A 7,271-nucleotide genomic window follows, 5' to 3' on the forward strand; every position below is an offset into this window, starting at 1 on the left:
GGGGGGGGGGGGGGGGCGCATGTATGGATCCTGGATCACTCCTATTATGTTCACATCCCCAGGGTGACCTTTGAACTCCTTAGTACAGTATGTACCTGCAATGCATTGCAAAGCAGAAATGATTAATACCATAACTTAGCAGCACATAAGAATATTCGGCAAGCCAGTTTCTGCACTGCAGGGCACTACTTGAGGCATGTCTAGATGTCACTACGAGATTATATTCAACCATTTCTACTGATGATCATGACTGCAGACAAAGGCATGAGTGACAAAGTCTTTGTGTGCAGTCTAATTCAATGCATTGCAAATCATTACAGCAACAGAGAGACAAATTAAATCCACCAAGACTACATACAAACAGCAGCCCCTTCATTTATGGTACATTGCATGAGCAGTGTTTGGCCTCTAGCTGAAAACATGGTGTAGAGAAGTGCCCGGGCTCTCTGTGGAGGAGCAGTGGTCTCTCTGCAGAGGTCCAACATGCCCCCTGCTCATCAGTGCAGTGGGATGCAACGTGGTATAATCGCCTTGCACCCCGCTGTGCCCGTAGAACTGAATGAAATGTCACCTATGACATTTCAATAAAGTTATGAAAAAAAAAAAGTACAAAACAACGCTTTAGCACTGTGCTGGGCACCCCACACCAGCCACAGTACGATTTAGCATAGCGGCTGGTGTGAATAGGCCCTAAAGCCTATATGGCCAAAACGCACAATTAGTTTTCAGCTTCAAGTGACCGGCAACAAGCTACACAATGCTCAGATGTGAACAGAGGCCATTAAAAACAATGGGATTCCTCTTGTTGAGCGTTGTCGCGCTTAGGGAAAGCAGCTACAAAACGCCTGGGTGTGAACGGAGCCAATACGTTCAGTTGGACTTTACCATCTGCTTTCAATGACCCTGTTATGTCATTGGGCCTTACCACAGGACGATATGTACTTTGTGCTTAAAGGGTGAGCTATGTTTAGCTAAAGGCCCATTACAACTCATAACCGGCATACCACCTATAAAGAATGCTGTTGCATGTACAAAGGCAAAAGGGACTAATGCAGATTTTATGACATTCTAGTTTTGCATCTACGGCAAAGGATGCAGATAAGTTTTGGTCAATCTAAAAAACAGCCATAACACCCAATATGGTTCACTTTTTGTAGTGCAACTGAAGTTTTGCCATCGGTGAGCTGCTACAATCAGATGACCCTTGTGTTCCTGCACAGTCATATGTGCCAGCTCTGCTTGTGTGTAACATGTTCCATAATCTTCATTTGTGTGACATATAGAAATGATCTTCACTTAGTCTGTGATGGATCAAATGTGATTATATGTCTACTGTGCCTATATCTCTATGTGTTATGTCATGCAATGGCCCCAGTATTTAGTAATGGTGAATTGCAGCTTCATGAAAGGTCCGCATGAAGTATGTATTCCATCCACTCATCCATATCCACTTCTTGAAGCCCTGAAGCAAGACTGTGAGGCGGCAAGCACTACTTGTGATGGTATTTCTAAATTTAACATTTTTAACATACAAAAATACAACAACCAATAAGAAAGAATGAATCTACTGCCACTCCCATCATTCAGCATCAACAAGCTCATTATAGCCGGATGTAGAGATACCGGGCCAGTCTTTTGGCTTTGGCCACATGGGAAATGTTATTTTCTCTTTATTGAGAGATTTACCGACTGATTATTAAGATGATTTACCCAATTTTTTTTTTTTACAATCATCTCATCAGTAGCACATTGATGTCGGTGTGCTGTATATGGAGTGACTGCCAACAAGTGGTTAAATCTCTATGTAACCTTAATGTAAAGCTACCTACAGACATTAAAACATGGCTGCTGCACTAGGTCATATCATCATAGTATGTAGAAACCCTTAAAGAGAACCAATCATGGCTGAGCATATGCAATACTCCTAATAGTCATCCTTTCATTATTATGAGTGTAGAAGCTTACTGAAGAAAAATATACATTTGTCCATTATATAGATCTACGTTGTCTAAGCCTGCCTCTGCAGCTTGTGGCATAACAGGTCAGAGAAGTATGATATTTGCTACCCTGTCAACTGCTTGACCTAAAACACTGTCTCCCAGCTAGTGCACAGAAGTGCCAAACAGAGCTCCCTATTTCACAAGCATGTAAACAACTAATGCGTTCCGTTATTTGATACTGTTAGGCACATTGAGGAGCTGTGAGGTAATGTTTGAGGTCAGGCAACTGACTAGGGTTGCCACCTTTTCTTCAAGCGAAACCCGAACACTCTAGTGACGCATAGACATTTTTTTGGGAGAATGAGTCATGGTTTATGCATATATTAATAGCGTTGCCCATTCATATGTAAATATCACAGTTGAGACTATTTTCAGTGGGGGGCCAGTAGCCTCTATCTTAATTTTAGTTGCCCCTGTCTGCCTGACAGCTTGTGTCCAGGTTTCTGCTGCCATGAAACCTGGACACAGCATTCAAAACCCGGACTGTCCGGGTGAATCCTGGACAGGTGGCAACTAAGCAACTGACGGTGCAGAAAAAGTCAGCGGACCTTTCAACTCTCATTGCTAAGCTGAAGGATCAGGTTCAGACTAAGTAAGACTAAACAATTAGTACATTCCTCATAAGTAAGACAATGGAATTGCAACTTTAGGATTGAATATGGACATTTGTGCTGATTTTTGTGATCAAGTGAACATCATTAGAATAGTAGCGCCCACCTTGTACTCTATGCCCCTTGTAAGCCTACCGAAGTGCCAGCCCGAAAGTACCATCAGTTTATAAAAAAAGGCATTCTTTCTCTCTCCCAGCCTGAAGATTACAGGTTTGTAGCAGCTTGAAGTGGATATATACTATCTTATAGTAAATATATGGATCTGTTCATTTTGCCTAATCAGTACACTGAAAGTAAATATCTTTTGCCTTGAATTGCTCCTAAAAAATAGCAGCGCACTTCCCGTGCCTTGAACCTTATAGCTGTATATCTGCAGTGTGAGATCTAAGGCACTGACTGCTAGTCTCACGAGGTTTAATGATCTCGCTACTGTGCTGCTCACAGCTTTCCTTGCTGGAGAGAAAGCTGTACCTGAGGACCAGCATTGCAAGGGCCTCCCTGCTTCATTCATTTTGTGAATCTGTGCTTCCTCCATACCTCCAGCTACTATCTGATCATTACTCCACCAATCATCAGAAGGGCAGCTCTGACATTAGGAAACAAAGCCTTTCTCCTCTACCAAGGTGTCCTCCTCCACACACAGACACAGTGCAGTACATGGTGAGTCAGTAATGGGGAAATGATTGGCTGCAGGAAGACCACAAGCAATACTGGTGACTAGAGCTCTGTGTTCCTTTGTGGGCACACACAGCACAGGTCCTCTTTAACCCATTCCTGTCCGGCCATTGTAATTAAATGGCCAGATGGGACACCATTGAATGCGGGTGGACGTTTTAAAAATGTCCGGGGGAAACTGTCCGCATTTTAAACAGCCGTCGATGGCTGTTTACATACAAGCGTTTGGGCGTCTATAGAGGCGTTTGGGCGTCTATAGAGGCGCCCGATCACTTGTGTGTTGCTTGCAAGTTCCACTAAAAAGATTTTCTTTATAATTCCACTAAAATATTTTTTTAACTTGGTGGGCTGAGTCACCCAATAGCTTTTTATATCTCTTGTAGAAGCCAGTAGCAAGATCTGCTTGTCATAGTTGGTGGCTGTTACCATCCACCCTTGGGTGTTCCAACTCCTTCTCCAATGTGGTTAGTGAGACCCTTCATTATGGCCAAACGGATGTGCAGAACCACAGAGGTCTCAATAGCACAATCCACAAGTGATATAAAATAAACTGTCAGGTGGCTTGACTGCAGCATCCGTCTTAGACAGGGAAGCTACTTAATATAAATAATTTCATGGCTTCTAAAGGAATACATCATTGAATTAAAGGGAGATTTGTGTATGCAGCATTTGAGCTCTTTAGAGGGTGGATTGGTTAGATAATTGGATCAAAATGGACAAATATATCAAAAAGATACAGCTCCACATAATAATTCTGCAAAGTGTGATCTTAGCTTTAGTAACTACTAACAATTTCTCGGTCAAGGCTTTCTGTAGACTTGATCTTAATTTTTCCTGTGACTAAGGGAAACATTAATTGCCAGATGTCACATTTTAATTAGGTCATTAAGCGATCCTCGTGAGCAGTGCGGCACCTTAAGATGACCGGCACAGCGTAGCAGATTATCCTGATCCTCGATGCCATTTTTGCTAAGCAGCCTAACAGCCTTATAATTCAGTGTACAATGACACATATTCAGCCTACTCTCCGTTGAGAATACTGATTACCAATTTCTCTGCTTCATCCACTGACCGAAATCAGCCATGGATGATTATGTCATCAGGAAGCAAGAAGCAATCTATCCCTTTGGGGAGACGAGCACTGCTGGACTGAATATGTAACAGCAAATATATGTTTTAGAATCCTCATAGCAGACCCTGCATTGTCACGTAGAGCTGCAGCATTATGGCTGCTTACAGTGTGCGGCTATAATGCTGCAAAAGCACCTTGTTAGAATGCATGTGTCCTTAATTATAGTCTAAATTACTGAAGATTCCTTTGCTAGGCCCCATGCAAGGTATTCCTCTTGGGTTGCCACCTGTCCAGGATTCACCCGGACAGTCCTGGTTTTGAATGCTCTGTTCAGGTTTCATGGCAGCAGAAACCCGGACACAAGATGTCAGACAGACAGGGGCAACCAAAATTAAGATAGGGGCTACTGGCCCCCCACTGAAAATAGTTTCAACTATGATATTTCCATATGAATAAGCCACGACTCATTCGCCCTAAAAAATGTCTGCGCGTCGCTAGAGTGTTCGGGTTTCAATGGAAGAAAAGGGGGCAACCCTATCTTCCTCTAATGTCAAGAAGGAAATTATACACTAAGAGGTCTATTTACAAACATTTGCAGGGCCCTTTGCCCTACAAATACCTGTGAATGTTCATTTAGGGTGAATAGTGCCAAAAACAAATACATTTTTTCACCAGTTCGAATGTAGAGTGTTGTCATGGCACATTATGGCCACTAGATGGAGCCTGGGAGCATAGGTCATAAATATTTATTTTCTGGGTGTCTGACCGAGCCTGGAAGTTTACCTAATGCACTAGACTGCATTGTCAACCTCAAATGCGTATTGAACTATACAGTAACATTTAGATACACTCTGCAACACCTATACAGGGAAGGGAAAGAAGCAATATAAAGGAGACAAATATCATTAAGTTTATCTGACTGAATATCTATTTATGTGACTTTAGTCGGGCTTTACTAAAGGCTGCGAGGCACAGATTGAAATGCCAATGAGAATATCTTCACATATCTAACTATCCAAATTTCTTAGAAAACAAAAAAGTCAGTAGTTCAACCAGCTGCTGTTCAGTCAAAGCACAAAATAAAGTGGGTTTGAGTAGACGTGCCTTTTAAATAAGCACTTTTTGTGTGTATATCTTACATAACGACAACTTACTGGAGATGCAGGAATGTGCCCACCGAAGCTATCAGCATAGACATGATTTGGGAGTCACACCACACTCTGGGGCTTATTTAGAATGTGCTGACAGAATACTACCACTAGATGGAGCCGAGGAGCATAGGCCTATCCTTCTTGGCTCCATCTAGTTGAAGTAATGTGCTGCTAGCATTTTATAAATGAGACCCAAAGTCTCACCTTAATGGCACACCAGAGCAAATTATTATTCACACCAAAATGTCCAATATATGCAGAAAAGCCATGATTCATGTTGACAATTTATCTAAAATGTGAATAAACTTTAGAAAAATAAATGACTCTCATGTTCTTTGTGTAAGTCCTATAGCAGACCAGTCACTTACAGGCAGTAAAACTGTGGTTTTGGGGGCCGGGCTGTCATTACGCCTACTGATTTACTCAGGAGTGTCTGAGGTTCAGGTAGATCATGTCTCACTCCATCTTATTGCTGGCCTAAGGTGATTTTAGGTCTGGCCAAGGTCTAGACAAGAGGCAGCTGCCTTGGGTGCTTCAGCAGAAGGGGGGCTCCAAAAGGGCAGGGCCTGCAAGCTATGCTGCTGAAGTATATTACAGCACATAGGCAGGAGGAACACTTAGGCCTTTTCACTTTGGACACTGAAGGACCTTGTCCCAGCACTGGGTAAATTTACTGAGAATTGTTAATCTAAACTAGTATATGCAGCAAAAAAAAATCTTTAATCATGTATGTAGCTCAGTGAAAGGTGGCCTTTAAAACTAAATTATTGTATACGTCATCATGTTATTGATCTTTCACCTCTGCACCTGTTTGGTGGCTAGGGGTGTCCACAACTTGTGCTGCAGTAAAAGGGGACCCCGGGGGGTTTGTTCTTTAATATCTTTCAGGAACCCTAACAATAAGACCTTCAAAACAGGTCTCTCTACTGTCAACGTTACAGCTACAGTAAAATCAACTAAAACAGTCTTATTGCTTCTCATGCATTATATAAATTATGAAGCATAAGCATAATAAACTGAGCATCCAGCATCAGAAGACCTCCTCATTATGACTATAGGAGATGGGTGGAGCTTGGGCTTTGTGCATAGGCCCTAAAATTATAAGAGCCCTGTGGTTGACCTGTTCCACCACCATCTCCTCACTTTGGGCAAACTGAAATTTAAGCAATACCAAAAATAATGAAATCTTTCTCTTCAAGACACAACAAAATACAAATGATTGCTCTGTCTATACAGGCCTAAGGCACCTGAAATCACTGAGAGCACATATTTTCATGAAGGCCCAGAATTAGCAACTCACTAAGCCTAAAACTGCCCCAGTCCTCAAAACCACTGCGTGGAAGTGATGAGTGTAACTTACAGGGTCATTCACAAAAGGGTGAAGAGTTTGGAGAAGGGTGGAGAAGTGAACAATCTAGGACATGGATAGCCAAACTCCGGCCCTCCAGCTGTGGTGGAACTACAAATCCCATGAGGGAATTGTAAGATTCTCACAGCCACGGACATGACTTCCCGAGAGAGATGCATCATGGGATTTGTAGTTTCACCACAGCTGGAGGGCCGGAGTTTGGCTACCCCTGATCTAGGACAACATAGCTGATCTGGAAAGTGAGCTGAATTGGAGAATGTGTCCAAATCAGCTATGTTGTCCTAGATTGTTCACTTCTCCTGCCTTCTCCAAACTCTTCACCTTTTTGTGGATAACCCTGTTACTGTTTCACAAATCTATTTGCTGTACATTGAATGGAAGCATTGGCACTTT

This window comes from Nanorana parkeri, unplaced genomic scaffold, assembly GCF_000935625.1.
Source record: "Nanorana parkeri isolate BGI_ZX_2015 unplaced genomic scaffold, ASM93562v1 scaffold571, whole genome shotgun sequence".
NCBI classification, from domain to species: domain Eukaryota; kingdom Metazoa; phylum Chordata; class Amphibia; order Anura; family Dicroglossidae; genus Nanorana; species Nanorana parkeri.